General features: G+C 48.6%; 1 protein-coding gene across 3 annotated transcripts in view; it reads right to left on the reverse strand.

Annotated features, from left to right (window-relative positions):
* The window catches only part of LOC138527555 (E3 ubiquitin-protein ligase TRIM39-like), a 500407-nt gene extending 478979 nt beyond the window's left edge, over nucleotides 1–21428 (reverse strand). Inside the window, exon 1 of one of the 3 annotated variants that reach the window (XM_069638827.1) lies at nucleotides 21180–21428. The gene's annotated coding sequence lies outside the window, so the exon portion shown is untranslated. The remainder of the gene's footprint in view (nucleotides 1–21179) is intronic. The other 2 variants (XM_069638813.1, XM_069638820.1) reach the window with 2 other exon arrangements.
* Between the last annotated feature and the right edge of the window lie 1589 nt (nucleotides 21429–23017).

Raw genomic sequence — 23017 nt, forward strand, 5'->3', positions numbered from 1 at the left:
TTCTTGAAGAGACAGCGCCACCGGCATGGCAGCCTCCACAATGTTGCGGACCATTTCGATGCAATCCACGACTTCTACGTTGTCTCGTTCACGGCCAGCCCCGGGATGCCGGGATAGATAGTCTGCCGGATTGGGTGTGCCAGGCCGGTATTGCAGTTTTACTCTGTATTCAATCAGGGACATCTACTGTTCAATTCGGGGCGGGGGGGGGGAGGTTTTGATGATGCCCCGGCCATGATGGGTATGAGTGGCTTGTGGTCTGTAATGACTACCACAGGTTTGCCCAGGATGTACAGTCGGAAGTGTTTACACCCCCATAGTATAGCCAGCACCTCCCTTTCAATTTGTGAGTACCTTCTCTCAGTCTCTGGGAGAGCCTTGCTTGCATACTCTATGGGGCGCATATGTCCTTGTGTGTCCGCTTGTAGCAGTACAGCGCCCAGTCCCACCGGACTGGCGTCCACTACAATCTCCGACTCTCTTTCTGGGATGAAGTAAGCCATGGTTTCTTGGCCAGACAGCGCTGTCTTGATGTCTGTAAATGCTTTCCGTTCCCTGGCAGTCCATGCCCATGCCACATCATCCTTCGTCAGCACCCTCAGTGGCTCCGATAGAGACGCCAAATCGCGAATGACCCTGCCACAATTGTTCACCATGCCCAAAAAGCTTCTAATTTTGGATGGTGACTCTTCGGGAGCCGCTTCACGAATGTCCCGCATCTTTTCAGGGTCTGGGGATATGCCCCCTGAGTGGAAGACAAAACCGAAGAACACGATGCAGTCTTTGAAGAACTCACACTTCTTCATGTGTAGTGTGACGCCCAGGCTTTTAGTCTGTCCAGAGCTTGCTCTAATCTTTTCAAGTGGTCGGTTTCAGAGGATGCAAACACCAGGATATCATCGCTCATGTTAATTACCCCTTTTAGTCCCGCCAGGTCTCCCCGAATGACATTTTGGAACACCTCGGCCACTGACGAGACTCCGAAGCTCAACCTTTTGAATTGGTATAATCCTTCATGTGTGGTGAAAGTGGTAATGTAGCCGGATTCTGGGTGTAGTTCCAGTTGATAACCCGACCTCAGATCTAACTTGGAAAATATCTCAGCCTCTTGTAGTTCACGAATGATGTCGTCCAAAGCCGGCATGAGGTGCCTTTCTCTTTTAATGGTGGCATTTGGCAACCGCATGTTAACGCAAATGCGCACTGCTACGGGTTGCTTAGGCGCCACTACAATCGGGGACACCCAGGGAGTCGGTCCTTCTACCCTTTCTATGATGTCCATATCAATCAACGAGCAGTTCTTTCTCTACTTGTGCCCTCAGATGAAATGGTATTCTTCCGTGCTTCAGGGCTGTAGGCCTCACCAACCCATCGATATGTAGTCTGATCAGTTCTCCCTTCAACTTACCTACTCCATGGAATAGGCTTTCGGACCGTTCCAGGAGGCGGTCGACATCGCGCTACGTAACAGTTACTATGTTCCCATGCCTTTTGGTCTCGGGCCGGAAATTATCAAAAATGGCGGCCACTGTGTGCAACAACGTAGGCTGTCATTACAACGAATCCCTATGTACCCCGCCTGCTTTTTGCCTCTGTAAACAGCAGGCGGAAATCCACATTGATTCATGGCTCTGCACCTGTATCAAAATCAGATGTGGTTTGAGACGCTGCTGCTGGTGGCTCCTCACGTGGGGACACGTGTAGAGCCTATCTCCTGCTCTGCCACCAATCCGGCATGGAGACCTGACCAAAATTGCATGCATCGGAGAAAACACACAGACAGCTGCGATTCTATGTCAAGACCCAAGGCTGGGATTATTGTTTCTCTCAACTTTACTTCTCGAGCAGCATAAAAAACAAGAAATAATATATACAAAAGAAAGATAACAAACTACAAATCCCATAAAGTTTGAGTCTTTGGTAGTTCATTGTTAGGCAGAAACCTGTGCAGTTCCCTTAGGGAACACTGCAAAAGATTTAGGACTACAGGTGTTAGCAGTAAACCCACTTGGTAGCAGTCTGTACCACCCAGATTTACCTGGTAGCTGTGGCTGAGCAGTCAGACTTCTCTCAAGAAGAGTTAGGCAGTATGCAAAGTATACACAATAGGCACTCAGACACACCAATACAAGCAAACACTGACCAGAGCTTTGGTATCAAAGTATATAATTATTTATTTAAAAACACACTGTTTGAAACACTCCAGCACTCTTATTATAAAATATTCTAAACACAGTTACTATTGTAATATAGACACCCCTTTTCCCTTATCAGATAAGTCTTAGTAAAACACCACTTATTTTCATACAGAGGTGAGCGCTTAACTAGATGGCACTCCAATAAGTTTGTGAACAAGGGAGGGAAAAAGACAAAATATGGAAAGGTACACCACTCTAAGATTCAGGAACACTGTTAGCAAGGCAGAAGAGCAAAAGTCACAGGTGAGCCAAAGTCCAAAGGCTGGGCCCACTCTTAGAGAGAGCAGAGCACAAATGCGCCCAAGATCACACAGTTACACTAGGCTTAGAAAGTCTTGCAGAGAGTTCAAAAAGAGTTTAGAGAGGCTTAGGAAAGTTTTAGCTAGGGTGTCCCAGGCTAACCCAGGTTTGAAAGCCGGGGGCTAAATCTACCCCTTACAGTCAGTAGCAAGGGAAGCCAGGCGGGACACGGTACCTTAAGTGGGAAGGATCCTCCAGCCGTGGCAGTTGTTCCTGGCACTGGGTGCAAGTTGCGTCGTCGTCCAGGGGAAGAGAAGATATCGACTTGGAGGAAAGATGAGAGTCGTTGCACTGCCAGGGAAGAAACCAGCCGCAGAGTTTTCCGGTTAAAGGTGGTACCTTTTATTCGCGGTCGTGGTAAAACGTGGTATCCCGGTTGCCAGGGTGCTTGGCACAGGCAAGGTGGCCACGAGGTATGTAAACCGGCGGTATGTTTGAGGCTACCGTAAATAATTAAATAAAGATAGTAGCCTAGAACAATGGGAAATCCCATAGGAAAATATTTGCGGTTGAATATAAAAAGTAGTATCCACTGCCACCAGCCAAAACTCGATCAGGGGGGACAGAGACGTGCCCCCTCGACTAACAGACCCCGGGGCAATTGAATTGCCCCAGCCAGTACGTCCACAATATGATGGTTTGTACTGGTTCTGTTCAGAATTTAAGACTAGTAAAGTCAATGGTGACTTTACATGCCCTGGGAGACAGTAGTCAGTCCCAGGGTATGGAGTCTATACTGGGGGGTCACTATGACACCCCTGTGTTACTGCACTGAGGGTGCCGTGTAACACACATCACAAAAACACATGAAGCCCTATTGGGTAAAAGACCCCATAGCCCATTAAACACATCTAGATTCAAAGAAACACACTCAAATCATGCACAAGAGTGAGGGTAAAAGAGTCTCACTCTTAGCAGGAGAAAAAAATAAACCCCAAAAATCCAGCAAAGCTGCTGGGGGACTCACTAGGTTAGGAAATTCAACCTAAACAGAGAATGCTCCCTAACACTCGCCCCCCCTAGACTAAGGGACAGGAGGATTAAATCCACTCCTGGATGAACCTCATACCTCTAGTCGATGACATACATCCTAGAGAGTCCATCAGCATTTTGATGGTGACACCCTGACCTGTGCTCACCCTTGCAGGCAGATTGACCATCTCAATAGTTTTGGATTTTCTCCCTTCATTTGCATTAACCATCTCAAGGGTTGGTGGTCAGTCTGAATGACAAAAGTAGAACCATACAAGTATGGCCTAAACTTCTTCAGTGCCCACACAATAGCAAAGCATTCTCTTTCGATTGTTGTCCACCTTGTCTCAGGATCGTTCAGCTTACGGCTGATGAAGCAAATGGGGAGCTCCCTACCCTTCTCATCCAGTTGGCTTCTTAGAACTGCACCTATACCTACATTGGAAGCATCAGTTTGTACAATGAATGTTTGGTGGTAGTCAGGAGCTCTCAGTACTGGAGCTTGGCAAAGAGCTATCTTCAGTTTTTCAAAGGCCTGATTGCACTCCTCATTCCATTTGACCTTTTTTGGGAATTTTGGAGAGATTACATTCAGTGGAGAAGCTATGGTCCCATAGTTCTCAATGAAATTCCTGTAATACCCAGTGAGGCCTAGGAAGGCTCTCACTTGGGTTTGAGTAGTAGGTGTTGTCCACTTTTGCACAGCTTCAATCTTGCTGAGCAAAGGCCTTATTTCTCCACCTCCTACCCAAGGTAGACCACCTTACTTTGACCTATCTGGCATTTACTTGCCTTGATAGTCGAATTGGCCTGTCCAAGAGCCTGCAAAACATGTCCTAGGTGGTTCACATGGTTCTCCCAGGAGTGGCTGAAGACTGCAATGTCATCCAAGTATGCCATGCAGAAGTCCTCCATCCCAGCTAGAACTTGGTTCACCATCCTTTGGAATGTAGCAGGTACATTTTTTAATCCAAAAGGCATGACCTTAAACTGGTACAAGCCAACTGGGGTGGAAAATGCAGCTTTCTCCTTGACATAGTCTGTCAAGGCTATTTGCCAATAGCCTGACGTAAGGTCAAATGTGCTGAGGTACTTGGCTGCACCAAGTTTATCCACCAACTCATCTGTCCTTGGTAAAGGGTGGGCATCAGTCTTTGTGACTGCATTAAGAGCTCTATAGTCCACACAGAATCTCAAGTCTTTGGATCCTGCCTTTGGTACTAACACAACTGGGCTAGACCATGGACTAGTAGAGGGTTCTATTACCCCGAGATCAAGCATCTTCTTGACCTCCCCCTTGATATGGGTTCTCACATTTTCTGACATTCTGTATCCTCTGCTTTTGACTGGCAGACAGTCACCAGTGAGTATCTCGTGCTGTCCCCAAGGGGTCAAGCCTGGTGAGAGTGAGAACAGGGAGGCAAACTGATTTAACATGGATTTGCACTCCTCTTGTTGCTCAGGTGTCAGATCTGAAGAGAGATTGACTCCTTCAATTTTCTCATCTAAAAGGTACACCTCTGAAGCGATCAGGGAGAGACTCACTCTCTTCTTCCTCTGCTGCTGAAGCTAGAAGCAAGGCTCCTACTTCAGGTCTGGAGACGTACGCTTTCAGTCGGTTGGTGTGGAAGACTCTAGGAGCTTCCCTGGGTCTGCCCAGATCCACCAGATAGTTGACCGCTCCAAATTTTCCCACAACTTTGAAGGGTCCCATCCATTTGTCTTGCAAGGCCCTCTGCCTTGTTGGGAGCATAACGAAAACTAGCTGGTCTTGAGTGAACTCAACCATGTTAGCCTTTTGATCATGCCAATGATTGACCAAAGCTTGTCCAGCTTTCAGGTTATCACTAGCTTCTGCCATCATGTGTGACATTCTCCTTCTGAGACCTATCACATAGTCAGTCACTCTGACTGGCTTGAGGGGAGGAGCACCTTCCAATCCCTCCTTAATCAGGGCCAATGGACCTCTGACTGGATGGCCATAGAGAAGTTCAAAGGGAGAATAAGTTACTCCCTCCTGAGGGACTTCTCTATAAGCAAAGAGAAGGCATGGCAGTAGAAGGTCCCACTTTCTTTTCACAGGTTCCTCTAAAGCACCTATCATGCTCTTCATGGTTCTGTTAAACCTTTCTACCAACCCATTGGCCTGGGGGTGGTATGCGGTTGAGAACTTGTAAGTAACACCACAGGTTTTCCACATGGCTTTCATGCAGTGGGACATAAAGTTTGAGCCCCTGTCGGATATTACTTCCTTAGGAAACCCAACCCTGGTAAAAATACCAAGGAGGGACTTAGCCACAGCCGGAGCTGTAACAGTCCTCATAGGAATTGCCTCAGGGTATCTAGTAGCATGGTCTACTACAACAAGGATAAACCTGTTGCCTGAGGAGGTTGGGGGATCAAGGGTACCAACAATGTCAATCCCTACCCTCTCAAATGGGACTCCCACAACTGGGAGAGGCACTAAAGGTGCCACATTCTTGGAGCCAACCTTACCAGAAGTTTTGCAGGTATAGCAGCTCTTGCAAAACTTATCTACTTCTGCCCCCATTTTTGGCCAATAGAAGTAGAGTGCGAGCCTTTCCTTGGTCTTCTATAAACTCAAGAAACCAGCCAAAGGAATCTCGTGGGCTAAGTGCAAGAACTGTTGTCTGTTTTCTTGAGGTACTACAAGGCGTTTGTAGTCTCCAGGTTCAGACTCAGTTGGTTCACTGTAGAAGAGGCCATCTTCCCAGTGCAACCTATACTTCCCAGGCTCTTGCCCATCAGCCTGAGCAGCTGCCTGGTGGCGGAGACCCTCCAGAGTTGGACATTCTCTTTGTCCCTTACGGAAAGCTGCCCTGCTGGGCCCACCTTCTGCCAGTAAAGACTGTAGCTCAGGATGGTCCTCAGGGTCTAGATTTCCAATAAGTTCTTGGCCTCCCACTAGCTCCTCTTCAGATTCTAGTTCAACCACACAGGGTTGTACCTCCCTTTCAGCCTCAGCTGGAGGTGGAGTTACAGGTGTAACTGTTGGAAGCACTGGAGTGCTTGCTGCTGACTTTTTCCTAGGAGTCTTGAGTTGCCCCTTTGCTCCTGATCTGGTAGTTACTGCAGTGAGTTGCTCCAGTGGTAAAGGAGTGATCTCTGTCATCATCTCCTGAGATAACCCTCGCAGGGTTTTCTCTCTTGCAGGTTTTGTGAGCTCCTGTAACCTTTTACTAGGTGGTCTGGGGGTATGTGACACATCTCCAAGAGCTTTCAGGTCATTACCCAAAAGAACTCTACCTGGTACTTCACATTGTATACTGACAGGTATCTTTACAGCCATATCATTACACTGGATGAGAACTGGTAACTGGGGACACATCTGCACAGGCCCTCCAGCTAACTTGGTGAGGCATTTGGGTGCCTTAGCAACATCCTCTGCCTTGAAGAATGATTCATCCACCACAGTTATGCTGGCCCCAGTGTCTCTAATGGCAGGAGTCTCCTGACCATTCATCTGGACACTGTCCTTATAATACTCTTTAGTATTATCTGGGATAGAATTATACACATCTAAGTTCTGTTGTTCCCATAACCCCAGAGATACTAAAGAAACACTGGCTGAGACACCAATGGGTTCATCAGCCAGCAGTAGAAAGTTTCCACTTGCCATAAGGACTCTGGGGCGAAGGCTAAGGAGGCAAGTTGGATCCCTGAAGGTTTACCCTTGCATCTGGGATCTCCTTTCATATGGTCAGTAGAGCCACAAACAAAGCATTTACCAAATGCCTTCTGGAATGGGGGCTTGTTCTGACCTCCCTCTGGTTTGGCACCAGAGGAGACACTATTCTGCTGTGGTTTCCCTGGTGGCTTACCCTTCTGGTTTTCTTTGGGGCCCTCTTTGGAATTTGCAGTATTAGAATTCTCTTTGGAGTCCTTTTTAGGCTGTTTCCCCCTCATCCTTTTTCTGAGTTACCCCCGAATCCTTGTGAGTAGCCCTGTTGGCAACCCACAAGTCAGCAGCCTTAGCTAGTTTTCGGGAATCTAATTCCTTTGAATCAGCCAAGTGCTGTCTGAGCTCAGGAGAGCAGGCATCATAAATTGACTCCAACATAAAAAGATTCTTCATACCTTCATAAGTGTTCACCTTGTAACCCTTAATCCATCTCTCTAAGTTTTTCAACCCTTCACTCACCCAGGTAGCCCAAGGGGTACCATCATGCTTTTTGAGGGTCCTAAACCTCTTAAGATACTGGGAAGGGGTCTTCCCAAATCTAGCTATCAGAGCTAGTTTCACACATTCATACTCTTTCCTATCCTCCTCCCCCAACTCCATTACCACATCAGTTGCAACAGGGGGAAGCCTAGAGAACAACCAGGTGAGTAAGTCATTTCCTGTGATGTTCTGGAGCCCATGATTATATTCAAACAGAGACAACCAATCCAACACATCCAACTTAGGCTCATACATACCAACCAATTATTTAGGCATCCGGGGTCTTTTAGGACTGGAACTGCTAGAGGAGCCAGAGAGAGAAGCATTTTCAACAGATAATTTCTTCATTTCTAGCTCATGCTTGAGCTCCATTTCCCTTAGCCTTAGTTCTTGATTCAGTTCCTGGTGTCTCTGTTCAGCCTGAGTATTCAGTCTCTTGAACTCTAGTTCAAGTTTCATTTTCTCTAATTCAAGATATTGAGGACTAAGTGTGGGACTTGGCAAAGGCCCAGTAGGTACAGCAGGTAGAGCAGACAGAGGCCTAGGGGGGACAGTCACAGCAGCCTCACCCTCCTCTTCTGACTCTTCCTCAAGATTATCAACATTTTGATCAACATCAATCTCTATACTGTTATCTACATTTTCTGGCATGGTAGGTTCCTCTGAACCATCATCCAGACTTTGGTTAGCTAACAACCTTTCTATCAATTCCATTTTCTTGCCTTTAGTCAGGAGATTCATATGCTTACATAGAACTCTTAAACAATCAGCAGTTTTTGTTGCAAGTTTTTGTTGCAAGGGACTCTTGACTATAATTTTAAATAATACAAGGTATCCTAAAGCACTCTAAAATGTATACTCAATACAAATCCCACCGCTGTACACCAGTGTTAGGCAGAAACCTGTGCAGTTCCCTTAGGGAACACTGCAAAAGATTTAGGACTACAGGTGTTAGCAGTAAACCCACTTGGTAGCAGTCTGTACCACCCAGATTTACCTGGTAGCTGTGGCTGAGCAGTCAGACCTCTCTCAAGAAGAGTTAGGCAGTATGAAAAGCATACACAATAGGCACTCAGACACACCAATACAAGCAAACACTGACCAGAGCGTTGGTATCAAAGTATATAATTATTTATTTAAAAACACACTGATTGAAACACTCCAGCACTCTTATTTTAAAATATTCTAAACACAGTTACTATTGTAATATAGACACCCCTTTTCCCTTATCAGATAAGTCTTAGTAAAACACCACTTATTTTCATACAGAGGTGAGCGCTTAACTAGATGGCACTCCAAAAGTTTGTGAACAAGGGAGGGAAAAAGACAGAATATGGAAAGGTACACCACTCTAAGATTCAGGAACACTGTTAGCAAGGCAGAAGAGCAAAAGTCACTGGTGAGCCAAAGTCCAAAGGCTGGGCCCACTCTTAGAGAGAGCAGAGCACAAATGCGCCCAAGATCACACAGTTACACTAGGCTTAGAAAGTCTTGCAGAGAGTTCAAAAAGAGTTTAGAGAGGCTTAGGAAAGTTTTAGCCAGGTTGTCCCAGGCTAACCCAGGTTCGAAAGCCGGGGCTAAATCTACCCCGTACAGTCGGTAGCAAGGGAAGCCAGGCGGGACACGGTACCTTATGTGGGAAGGATCCTCCAGCGGTGGCAGTTGTTCCTGGCAGTGGGTGCAAGTCGCGTCGTCGTCCAGGGGAAGAGAAGGTCTCGACTTGGAGGAAAGATGAAGGTCGTTGCACTGCCAGGGAAGAAACCAGCCGCGGAGTTTTCCGGTTAAAAGGTGGTACCTTTTATTCACGGGCGTGGTAAAACGAGGTATCCCGGTTGCCGGGGTGCTTGGCACAGGCAAGGCGGCCACGAGGTACGTCGGGAAGGCGAAAAGACGGTGAAACTGGTTATCACCACCAGTGAAAGGAAGAAGACTCTCCGGCGGGAGATCTCCTCTGTCGTTGGGAAAAGTGGTGAGACGGTCCAGTAGGGCTCCACCGGTGGTGTCATTGTGGCAGGTCGGCTCAGCTTCTCCCTCGTCGGATTCTTAGGTCCTGTGGTTCTGAAGTTCCAGTCCCCAAAGCCCTGCTTTTATGCAGAAAACCCCCATTTACTCAGCCTAGATGTCACTCAAACATGCTAAGTGGTGAGGTTCACCACTTGGGCCAATCAGGACGGAGTGCGACTTGAGTTGCATAGGCAACTCAGTCCAGGGTGCCTAAATCCCCCTCCACCCCTCCTAAGTACCCCAGACAGAGTGGCACCACTTTGGAGGGCTTCTGTGGAGAAGCCCGCCAAAAAAGTGGAACAAAGGGCTCGACTTGGGTTGGAGTCACAGAAGAGAACACAAACGCCATTCTAGAATCAAGTTTTAGCAAAAAATACCAACCGGAGAATTAATATTAATTAAATAAACCTGCGGTATGTTCGAGGCTACCGTAAATAATTAAATAAAGATAGTAGCCTAAAACAATGGGAAATCCCATAGGAAAACATTTGCGGTTGAATATAAAAAGTAGTATCCACTGCCACCAGCCAAAACTCGATCAAGGGGGACGGAGACGTGCCCCCTCGACTAACAGACCCCGGGGCAATTGAATTGCCCCAGTCAGTACGTCCACAATATGATGGTTTGTACTGGTTCTGTTCAATGGTGACTTTACATGCCCTGGGAGACAGTAGCCAGTCCCAGGGTATGGAGTCTATACTGGGGGGTCACTATGACACCCCTGTGTTACTGCACTGAGGGTGCTGTGTAACACACATCACAAAAACACATGAAGCCCTATGGGGTAAAAGACCCCATAGCCCATTAAACACATCTAGATTCAAAGAAACACACTCGAATCATGCCCAAGAGTGAGGGTAAAAGAGTCTCACTCTTGGCAGGAGAAAAAAATAAACCCCAAAAATCCAGCAAAGCTGCTGGGGGACTCACTAGGTTAGGAAATTCAGCCTAAACAGAGAATTCTCCCTAACATTCATATATTATTGGTCTTTCATGAAACACGTGATGACCCAGACCAGTCATCTCACCCCAAGTCCCATAAACACTGCCACCATCTTGCCATTATCCTCTGCCACCATATTGACATTATCTTCTTTCTTTGCTGCTCCAGCAGCGAGTTAAATATATACTTCTTTATCCATTTTTCTTTGTGGTGATCATTTCTTCTGTGTACAATATTATATATTGTGACAGCATGTCTTGTGAGCGCAGCGATCGTAGGTTCTGGTGGAGCGTATCCACAAAGGAATTCTATTAATTTGTTGCAGTCGTGACGGGGCTAGTGCACTGGCGATCGCAACCATGCAGGCCAGCAGGCAGGGGGCATAGCGGTCACGGAAGAGGATCGAAGTGCGACTGGACTGTATTTAGTTCTGGTGCTTCGGATCCCACTTCCGTGCAGTAGATGTGAGTGCGGGCCAGCGGTGACGACCAAAGCTCTAATCTTTGGCAATTGCAAGAACAAGCATTATCACGCAGTATGCGTACCGTTATAAGAATTCAGCAAAGCTGTCATAACACACAGATTGTGTGTAGATCGCACAGAGAGGCTGCCAGAACGCTCAGAAGAGCTATGCTGCGCCACCTGCTGGTTTGTACGTCCTTAAATATAATTTTGACGGGCAAAGTCCCAAGTAAAAACTGGTAGCTGAACATCAGCATTTTGCCTGACCTACTGAAAAAGATACTGCACAGCAGTAATAATATTAACCTAACGGGAACAGGCCTAAGAATCCTGTATTTAAGCAATAGAACCCAAGCGTCGGTCGGGGCATTACCGAAGGCCCTAGGGCATTACCAGAGTCGTTAATGCCCCTGACGCGAGGGTTCTATTGCTATTAGTACCCCGGCCCTGCAGCGTTTCGGGAGAAAAAAAATATTAAAATGGCGGCCACCATGGAAAGGGAAAATGGAGTCCGTTTTCCCTTTCCATGGCGGCCATCGGGAGCGGACGCGCTGGGAACACAACTGTTCCCAGCGCGTCCGCTCCCGAAAAACGGATCAAAAAGAAGGTAAGTGGGGTTGGGAGGGCGAAAAAAAAAACAAAAAAAATTTACCTGCAACCCCGCCGGGGGACGAGGGAAGCCTCCAGCCGTGTGGCGGCGCGGAGCGGGGATGGCCCCACTCCGAGTCACCACACGGCTGGAGGCTTCACTCATCCCCCCGCCGGGGACGTAGGACCAAGAAGGTAAGTTGGGGGTGGGTGGGAGGGAAGGGATTAAAACATTTTTTTTAAAAAAGACTTACCCGAGTTCCCAGCGGGGGCAAAAGCAGCCTCTCAGCCACGGGGAGGCTCGGAGCGGGGATGGCCCGGCTTCGAGCCTCCTCATTGGCTGAGGGGCAGCCACGCTCTGGCGTTGAGCTGGAACGCATGGAGTCTGCCCTTTCCTGCATTGTTATTATTTGAGCTCCGGAGCCTGTAAGCTGCATTAGAATATTTGAGGAAAGGTCCTTAGGACGTGTTGGGAGCGTGATGAGGTGACCTTTACGAACAATGAAACCGAACCTTGTGTTTGAGGAGGAATTTCCTGTTTGCCAGTAGCAAAGGGATAACGTTTCACTGAACAGTGAAAGGAAGCCGTTAAAGCACAATTACCAGTAGGACCTGGAGATTAATGCATTCATGTTGCGGCCATAAACAGAAACTTGTAAGATGTTGAATTTTATTAATCAAGTGTGGCGGATCGTAGTAATGTCACTTGGGGAAACGCACTGGTGATTAATATTATTACAATGTTTGTTGGGAATTTGGTGAATAAACTATGCGCTCATGAGTTTATATGAACAGTGCCCCAAGACCGAAGGCACATTTAAATTGCAAATCACAGTGCCGGTTTGGAGATTTATTTATACTGACAGACGAAAGCGTTTACAGTTTCATAGCAGAATGTTGGAAGCGAAGCATTGAAGTGATTTAGAGAGGTAAAATGATGTATTCTGCCTCCTGCAGGATGTACCCTGGGCCAGTAACACACAAGGGGCAGGAACCAGGCTGACCCAGGTAAGTGGAAAAGGAAACATCTGTATTACTTCTTATGTTCTATAGTACAGGTAGTAAGTAGGAGAGATAGTCATAGGCCTTCACCCTGGTTCCCTGCCCAGCACCAAGTCCACAACCATCAGTTGTGGAACTCCCAGTTGCCCCAACACTCCAAGCTCCACTAGCATTCCACAAGGCCATTGCACTCAGAAGAATATCTGCAACGTCAACAGAACGAGGTAGCCGACGGAACTCCAGGTTCCTCAGGGATATCAGCGGTTGGAAGCTGGATGAGAAAGTATTCCAGGAAGTTATGGCACAATGGGATCCCATGTCAGAGTGACCTATTTGCATCAGGGTTTAACAAGCAACTACCTCGGTTCTTCAGTTGGAGGCCGGACCCTGAGGCGGAAGTGACAAACGCATTTCTCCAGACTTGGGCGTCTGAAAACAGAATATGTATTTCCGCCATTTTCAATGATAGCAAGGACATTAGCTCAGGTGAGGAGACAGCAGGGCTCTCTGATTATAATAACTCCGGATTGGAGGGGCCAAGCTTGATCCCCCAGTCTTTTGGAGATGACACATGATAACCCGGTAGCTCTTCTGAAGAGCGAACTGATCGTAGGGGACCCTGCGGGAGGCATCCACTCTCTGGTGAGTATGGGCAGCCTAAGCCTAATTGCATAGCCGATTCCAGGGGATCAGGGGCTAGGCCGGGGTATCGGGTGAGGCTGAATGTATTATCGAAGAGTCCTGGGCACCAGGGACCAGGAAGGCATACAGAACAGCATGGACAAATTGGCATAGCTGGTGTGTGGAGAGGAACGTGTGTTCCTCTGAAACAGATGTTGTGCACATAGCTAATTTCCTGGCACAGATGGCGGCACAAGGCAAGGCATATAGGACCGTTAATACAGCTTGCGCAGCGATGTCGGCGGGTCATCCCCATGTAGAGGGGTTAGCAGTCAGAGAGCACTCTTTAATATTCAGATTGTTAAGGGGAATAAAATTGCTCAAGCCTCCTAAGGCGAGGTATTCATCATAGTTGTGGGATGGTGATAGAGTTTTGAAACTGTTCACGTCATTGCCTGACAACAGGGATTCATCCAGAAAAGCATTGACCGCCAAAGTGACAATGCTGCTATGTATTTTATCATGCAAGAGGGTTTCTGATGTGAGTGCTTCGGAAGTTAACAGAAAATCGATATCTCCTTCAGGACTAACTTTTTATATCACGTAGAGAACAAAGATGGGTTTGAGAACAGTATCTTATGACACATTCCCGGATCAACCTAAATTATGCCCAGTTCGATGCTTAACGGCATACATAAATACGACGAAGGACCTGCGACCCACAGAGTGTCTCAATTGCTCATTGCGTTACGGAGACCCTTCGGAGCAGTGACCCCCGCAACCCTGGCGAGATGGGTGATATGGGTGATGCTTTAAGCGAGCCTCAATATAGAATGCTATTGCGCACATTCGGTGAGAGGAGCAATGGCCTCTAAAGCTTATCACATGGGAGCATGTTTGGAGGATATAATGAAAGCAATGCATTGGGCCAATGACGACAAAGAAGACATTTTATTTTAAGCCGATTGAGAAGGTTTCAACGTTAGTGGTATGTGAGCTTTGAACAAGCATAATCCGAGCCTCCGGGTCTTGACATTGAATTCAGATTTTTAACACTATTGTTATAGAAAGTCATAATTCTATTAAGGACACAGAGGCAAATGATTATACCATCATAAAAATCATGAATACTACTAAATGTTAATAATTTGATGTTGTTAATGTTGTTGATGACATTGTAACATATATGATTGATAATATGTCACGATTCCCACCCGTCTACAACAGAATCCTGAGATTTGTTTTATTTTGCAAGTTCCAATGTCGACAACAAACCTATTGGGTCCTGAGGAGTTGTCTAGACTTGAATTCTCAGTTCATGTTTACCGGTTGGGACGCAAAAGTTATATGAAGGATCAGCGAAAGAAAGAGGATAATGTCAAGATGGTGACAGTTTTTATGTGACTTGAGATGATTGGTCTGGGTCATCATGTGTTTAATGAAAGACCAATAATCCATGAACTAACAAAGACTCAAACTTTATGGGAGCTGTAGTTGGTTATCTTTGTTTTGTATATATTATTACTTTTATGCTGCTCGAGAAGTAAAATTGAGAGAAAGCATAATCCTTCACCTCTTTGTCTTTAATAGAATTATGACTTTCTAGAACGATAGTGTTGAAAATCTTTTTTTTTTTTACATCCATCAAAATGAGTCTGCATGAGAACATGTGCTTGTTCTGTCATTGTTCTCTAGGCCATGTTACGTTCCGCCCTGCGTCCCGCTGCGCGGTGACGCAGGGCGTCCTAATAAAAGCCCCGCCCCCGCGTTCGGGAGGCAGTTCCGGGGCAGACCCAACATCAGCGTGGGTGTGCATTCTTTCCAGCTCCTGCTGGAGCTGCGCCACAGGCCGCGCGGCCTCTTTGATCAACGCCAGCCCCCGCGCGTAGGCCGCGGCCCGCGAACTTAACAATGGCGACGAGGAGAGACGAACCTCACGAAAGGCTCGGTGCTCGGAGAGCACAATAACGCCACACAGCCATCGGCTAAATTTTTGGACACCCGGTGGGGGTGCCATCACACACGTGACCCCCCCCACCCAAAAAAAAAAAAAAAAACAAAAAACAAAAAAAAAAAAAAAAAACTTTTTTTTTTTTTTTGTCTACCTCATCCATTCATGCTCTCTGCCACCAAGTCCACTTTTCTTCACTCCAGAATCGAGAAAACCAGGTGGCATCGAACTTCCAACACAAGGGAGCAGCATCACGGCGGGTAGGGAAGGCCAGACCCTGAGTCGTAACACGGTGCCTGGATACGGCGGCACCTCCAAGGTAGGCCCAACGTCGCTGCATGGGTGGCCGTCAGAGACAACTACGACAACACGGATCAGGTCCACGCCAACATGGCGGCCGGCGCATCCACGCCTGGGCCCTCCACGCCGTCCAGAATTGCAGCAAACCTGTCCATGACGCCACCTCCACCTCGAACACAAGGCACTTCGTCGACACTGGTCCAGCCGTTTGACCCTTTCACGGATCCGTCGTCATGCGGTCCCAGATGGCAGCTGTGGATCCAGAAGTTCGAGATGGCGATGGAGTGCAAAGAGATCACTGCGCCCAGGAAACTGAAGGCACACCTTCTACTCAGCGTGGGTGACGAGGTACTGCGCATTTTCAATTCCCTCAACGTTGATGATGGCCTGGATGGGTACCGAAGCGCGAAAGACGCCCTCACCGATCACTTCCTCCCTCAACTAAACCCAGACTATGAGACGTTTCTCTTCTGCACCACCTTACAGGCAGCGGAGGAAACCCTTGATGCATACCACACCCGCCTGAGAAAGTTAGCCATGTCCTGTGAATTCACGAACGTGGAGAAGGAAATCAGGAGGCAGATCATCAACGGGATTCATTCGGAAAAATTGAGGCGCCTGATACTTAGTGAGAAGGGTATTCCCCTACAGCGGATCCTTGAACTAGGACGTCAGAGGGAACTGGCACACACCAGAGCGGCCAACATGGAGGCCACACTACACAGGCTGCAACCTGCTCTGAACACAGCTATGGTGGCCCGCGTCACCAACAAACAACCCTCGAGAGATGACAACAGTGGTGGATACGGCCAAAACAGGTGGCAACCGCGCGGTCCGGGATCCACAGAGTGTGGCTGGTGCGGTGGCCCACGACATGGCCGTCGCAACTGTCCTGCTCAAGGCACCACATGTGGAGCATGTGGCCGGAAGGACCATTACGCGAAGGTATGCCGATCGACGGACACCCCCATACAGCCCCCGCAGAACCAGCCGGAGAAGGCTGCGACTAAGAAAAAGAAGCAAGCCAGTGCCAGAAGGGTCGCAGTGGCCAGCTCTTCCACGGAGGATGAAGGGGATGATATCTCGGCGATGCTGCAGGCCCCCTCCAAGGACACAGACAGGAAAGGAAGGAAGGTATACATGGTGTCTGCACTATGCCAAGACCGAGGACCTCGCAGAAAAGCCGCCCGAAGGCGCAAATGCATGGTATCCATCCAAAACCAGTGCATTCTGATGACCATCGACACAGGCGCTTCGGTGAACGTCATGCCTGAAAGCATTTTCCTGACCCTAAGTCCTACACCAGAGCTGAAAAGCACAGACACTCTGTTGTATGCATACGGCTGTCGAAAGCCCCTGCCGGTCATTGGCAGGTTCCGCACCACGCTGGAACACGGAAAAAACAGACTATGGTCCAAAGTCTATGTGGTGAAGGCAGGTGTTGAGAGCCTCCTGAGCGGGGACGCAGCGGAGGATCTGGGGGTGGTCCAATTCATCGGCCATGTCAACGATGAAAAGGAAGTGGAGCAGATGCTGAACCAGTACCCTGACCTGCAAGAAGGCATAGGCTGTCTGAAAGGCAAAACCATCAAACTTCATATTGATGAGACAGTGCAGCCGAAAGCCGTCCGGCACCGGAGAACGCCTTTCCACATGAGAGAACAAGTGGAGCAGGAACTCAAGGCCCTGGAAGAAGCAGGTATCATTGAGGAAGTCACAGGGCCCACACCCTGGGTCTCTCCCATGGTGGTAACACGGAAGCCCAAGCAGCCTGGAAAGGTATGGATCTGCATAGACATGCGCCTCCCCAACACCGCCATCAAAAGGGAACGCCACATAACCCCAACAATCGACGAGATTGTGGCTGACCTCACAGGGTCGAGCATATTTTCAAAGATTGATCTAAAGGCGGGGTATCACCAACTCAGACTCCACAGAGACTCTCGATACATAACAACGTTCTCTACACATTTGGGGCTACGGAGATACAAACGCCTGAGTTTTGGAATATCGTCTGCCGCGGAGGTGTTCCAGCAGACCATCCAAGAGGTCATCAGGGGCATCCCCGGTGTCCTCAACGTGAGCGATGATATTCTAATTCACGCCCCCGACAAAGAAACACACGTCAAGAGGCTTCACGCCCTACTGGGCCGACTACAAGAGGTTGGGCTCACAATACACCGGGAAAAGTGCGAGTTCCTCAAATCCGAGATCACTTTCTTCGGCTACAAGTTTGGCAGCACAGGCATCTCACCTGACCCGCAGAAGGTCGCAGACATCCAGGCGGCAAGCCCACCGATGACCCCCACGGAAGTGCGCAGTTTCTTAGGCATGGCCACCTACTGCGGGAGGTTCATCCGAAACCTGGCCACACTATCTGAGCCGCTGCGGGAACTCACGAAGGCCAACGTCAAGTGGGAATGGGGGCCAACATGCCAGGACGCGTTCGAGAGCATCAAGGACTCCCTCTCAGCTGACACCAAGATGGCCTACTACAACACTGAACTGCCCACAGAGCTATTCGTAGATGCCAGCCCCGTAGGGCTCGGAGCCATCTTAATGCAAGTCACGAGAGAAGGGGAGAAGAGACCGATTGCGTATGCGTCGAGAGCCCTCACAGAGACCGAACAAAGGTACTCACACATCGAAAAAGAGGCCATTGCCGTGCTGTGGGGGTGCCGACACTTTCACCTCTACCTCTATGGGCGTCATTTCACAACAATCACGGACCACAAGCCCCTGCTACCAATCTTCATGGGAACATCTGCACACCCTCCGGCCCGAATCACCAAGTGGTTACTGCACCTCCAGCAATATGACTTTAATCTCGTCTATCAACCAGGCAGTGGAAACCCAGCGGACTATCTCTCCAGGCATCCGCGAGAGGCCACTCAACAAGAGATCCAAGTGGCGGCAGAAACAGAGGAACACATATGCCAAGTAGTGCGCGCAATGAGACCCAAGGCGGTGAGCATCGAGGAGATCGAGGCGGAAACGCACCAGGACCCGTGTTGTGACTTAGTGAAAAATGCCATCCTTTCCGGTGATTGGAAGACTTTCATGAGACACACACACAACAGAACAGCGGAAGCAAAAGGGTTTCTGTCCGGCATATTCACAGTGCGGCAAGACTTGTCAGTCACGGAAGGTGGACTGTTGCTACGGGGAAACCGCATAGTGATACCTCTCAAACTACAGGACAGGATAGTGGCCCTAGCACATGAAGGACACCAAGGACTGGTGAGGACGAAAGCCCGCATTCGGCACCGAGTATGGTTTCCCCAGATCGAGGAGCGGGTCGAGACACTCGTTGCCACATGCCTACCCTGTCAGATCACGGGGGCCCCGCCAGACCCGGAACCTATCATATCAGCAGAACGGGGCCGCTCTCGCTGGGAGGCCATCAGCATTGACTTCTGCAAGCTCCGAGAAGGCCTCCACCTGTTGGTGGCAGTCGATGATCACTCTCGATACCCGGAAGTCGAGGTAGTTGAGTCCACAGCAGCGGAAGTGGTAATTCCGGCACTAGAGAAAATGTTCGCGACTCACGGACTACCTATCTCAATCAAAAGCGACAATGGGCCGCCGTTTACAGGGGAGGATTTCAAAAAGTATCTACAGGAACTCAATGTGAAGTATCATCACATCACTCCAAGACACCCCCAGGCAAACGGGGATGTAGAGCGATTTATGAGGACTATCAATAAGGTGCTCAGAGTATCTAAGGCCAACGCCAGCCCCTGGAAGGTTGACCTCTTCCGATTCCTCCGAAATTACCGGGTCACGCCTCACAGCACAACCGGCATTCCGCCAGCGGACCTCATGTTCGGCACCGTCATCAGATCCTCAATCCCGCATCACCCAAGCAGAACCCCGGACACGGTGAACGAGGAACGCACAGAGAGAAGGAGAAGGGATGCCAACGAACACATGAGTGGCAAGCGGAGAGCGAGGCCGTCCCATCATCAAGTGGGTGACCAGGTCATCATGCTACGAAACCCCTCCAAGTCTAAACTGGACACCAGGTACGAGGAACTTCCATGGACCGTCAGCAACCGGCATGGAACCATGGTGACGGTAACACGGGGAAGCCGCCAAGTGACGAGGAATGCGTCATGGTTCAAGGCCGTACCACGTACACCGTGGACCGACAAGGAGGGCCACTGTGAAGGCGAGGACACTCCTCCCAGTGAAGAAGAGCCGGAGGCCATCCCTGAGGACAACGGAGCGAGGGATGGAGACTGGGAGCCGGTGAATGAACCCGGCCTCGAGGACCCGAACCGCGAAGATGGAACAGAGCCGGAAGCAAGGGGGGGTGACCCCCGCGAAGGACGATACAGACTGAGAACAACAACAAGACCGCCAGCTAAGCTAAGTGACTATGTGTGGTAGATGGTACACTGGTGCCCTGAACCCTACTAGCGGGGCGGCTGAGTGTTGAAGACGGACAGTTGTTGTTGGACCTCGCAGTTGTTTGGCAGTTATAGTTATGTGTGTTGTTTTGTTTTATAATAAAGGAGGAATGTTACGTTCCGCCCTGCGTCCCGCTGCGCGGTGACGCAGGGCGTCCTAATAAAAGCCCCGCCCCCGCGTTCGGGAGGCAGTTCCGGGGCAGACCCAACATCAGCGTGGGTGTGCATTCTTTCCAGCTCCTGCTGGAGCTGCGCCACAGGCCGCGCGGCCTCTTTGATCAACGCCAGCCCCCCGCGCGTAGGCCGCGGCCCGCGAACTTAACAGGCCACACATGTTCCATGGCCTGTGCTATCTGTACTTTCATCCAGTAGAGACAGTGTGCCTCCCCATTTGTAGCCACTACTGCTGTTGTCACGCTACACACACACACTGGCTGTTGTGGAGCCCACCTTATGCAAAGTTGCCCTTGAAGAAGCAAAGCTCCCTGGGAAAATGTGCCAGAAAGTATGCCTCATATTCTGCGACTTCAACTCTACAGCACGCAACTGTAAAGCCAATGGATCTGGCCTTGCAAAAATGTGAGGGCTACAAAAAAAGTCATATCCTCGACAAAGCCAGACCTATTGACTATTTCATGTGCTTGTTTGTTTAGCATTGAAATCAGCATTCACCAGCAGCTGATACAAGCACGCAAACTAGGACAAAACTTTCATTTGCAAGGGATCAGAACTGGAGCAAAACTTTCACACCAACCCAGAATACGCTCAATGCTGGCTGGCGCTTGAAAAAGTCATCTATCGGTGCTAAATAGCTCACCAATATTATTGCTGCTTTAAAACGACCACAGACAAATACCTAATTCGTATTTGTTCTAGTCTGCCGCATCACAATTTTCAGGTTTAAATTTGCAGAGGAATAGCCCTCACTGGGTGATTGGATGTAGTTTTAGTGCAAGCAGAGCACGCAAAACAAGTGTTCTCAATAAATTGTGAGGAACGGCTTTTTTTTAACTGCAGTTTACAATCTTTTTTAATCACCACCACTAGTCGGAATGCTACTAGCAGCAATCCATATTATCACGAACTGTGATTGTGTTGTGGCTAATTGCTTAATCTCACGGATATAAATACGCACAGCGCCGCTTCCTTTTATTCATCCTAATTTCCCTCATTATTCACTTATGTCTTGCCTCCGGGTTTTATCACTATGCAAACACGATTTAAGGCATCACTTTTCACCCACCTTCTCAGCCCCGCATACGCATTGGCTTGCTTGCCTCCATTTAAGTGCTTCCGCCTCGGCTCCTCCTACCCACAAACCTCTCTCTCCTTTGTCTCCATCGCCCTTCACGCTCACTTCCTTTTCCTGCCCCTTTCATCCACTCACACCTGCTGGTATACTGTGCACGCTGTTGTCAGAATGGTGCTGTGTGGACGCCGTGCCAAAGGCCTGCTACACTCATCTCAGCTAAACAATAGGTACGTGGAAAACTTTTAGAGCGGGTGTGACATCACAAAGGTCGACTGAGCTCAGCCAGCGCTAGCTTTAAAAAAACAGCTAGGACTGCTTTAAAAAAAAAATCACATATATTCTTCCGTTATTGAGGATTTTCAACAATCTGCATTACTACTGACTTTATTCCCATTTCTGAAAAACATAGCGCCTGATTCCCAAAGTGTTTTTCATTGGGTAGTTCTCATTGAAAAACGTTTTGTGAATCAGGTCCTATATGGCGTTTTGCTTTTAATATTAATAAGAAACAATGCGACATACTGCTGACAGCACTTTTTACTACATCATTGTTAATTTAATGTTTTTTACTGAACATTTGTCAAATAAGAAGGCGAATGATATACGCCATGGATCTGATATGTTCCTATTTAGTAAGGTGGTGGGGGGAGGGGTCATTTATTCAAGACAACTGGTAAAATCTCCAAGTGAAGCCGTCCCTAAAGGAACATAGAACCCCAGCCATGTACAGGTGGATGGCAGGATATAACATCCTGATGTGCTTTTCACGTGTTGTCACAGTGTAAAATCCGGTTGGTGAAATGTTATCGCATTACAAATAGCGACTGATGAAAAGGTAACTGAATACTGTCATGTCATGGAGTGCTAGAAATGTTATGCAATGCTCTGAATCTTCTCCCATTTGATATTTTATGTTCTGATGGGGATGACGGTTGCCTTAATAAATCTGTACTCCTACCATTTTACAGACTGTTGTGACTTAAGCGTGTCACCAGAAGGTGTGTGCTTAGTCACCTGTAGTGATCACATGTTCTCCTCAACTGGGAAAGCCACATTGAGAATACTCAGCAGAAGGCAACAGGAAAGATGGCAGCGCTGCACCCACTCCTGAAGACCAAGTCCATGCCCCTCCAGACAAAGATCAACGTCTACAAGGCGATCATCCTACCAAACCTGACGTATGCTTCCCCAGCATGGATGACCTGCCATGAGCGACACCGGAAGAGTCTTCAGATAGTCCAGAACAAGTCCCTGCGGATATCGTCTGGAGCTCCAATCTTCACAAGGATAGCAGACCTTCACAGAGACCTGGACATCGAGATGTTCGACGAAAATCTAGCGAAGGGGAATAAGAACTTCTGCCAAGGACTGGATCAGAACCCGAACCCTCTGATCAGAAGAGTCACTGCCACCACTGCAAACCCCTTCGACCGATAACCGCTGCCCATCACTGAGAAGACCCTGTGAAACCAGCCCTACTGTGATAAGACCACACAGACCAAGAAGAATACAAACCCGCGACTACATACTCAACCCGAGAAGATGGAGTAATGAGGCTCAAACCTCGGTATCCAAAAATCACAGCTGATGGATAAAAATCTATCAGCAAGAAGAAGAAGAAGAAGCGCTGCTTGCCAGTTGCTTCCCAAATCCATGTCTGAGACTACGTTATTGCATCCCTGCCCCACAGCATGTGCAATATACCAAACCGAGAGAGAAGGAGCGGCATCCGCCACCATGTTAATGCATTAACCTGCTGCCTGGATGGGGTGAGAGGGCAAGGCCTCTGCCACCGCCACATCAATGTGATTATCTCCCGATTGGCAGAG

Source organism: Ambystoma mexicanum, chromosome 1q (genome assembly GCF_040938575.1).
Source record: "Ambystoma mexicanum isolate Mex_15411 chromosome 1q, UKY_AmexF1_1, whole genome shotgun sequence".
Taxonomy (NCBI): domain Eukaryota; kingdom Metazoa; phylum Chordata; class Amphibia; order Caudata; family Ambystomatidae; genus Ambystoma; species Ambystoma mexicanum.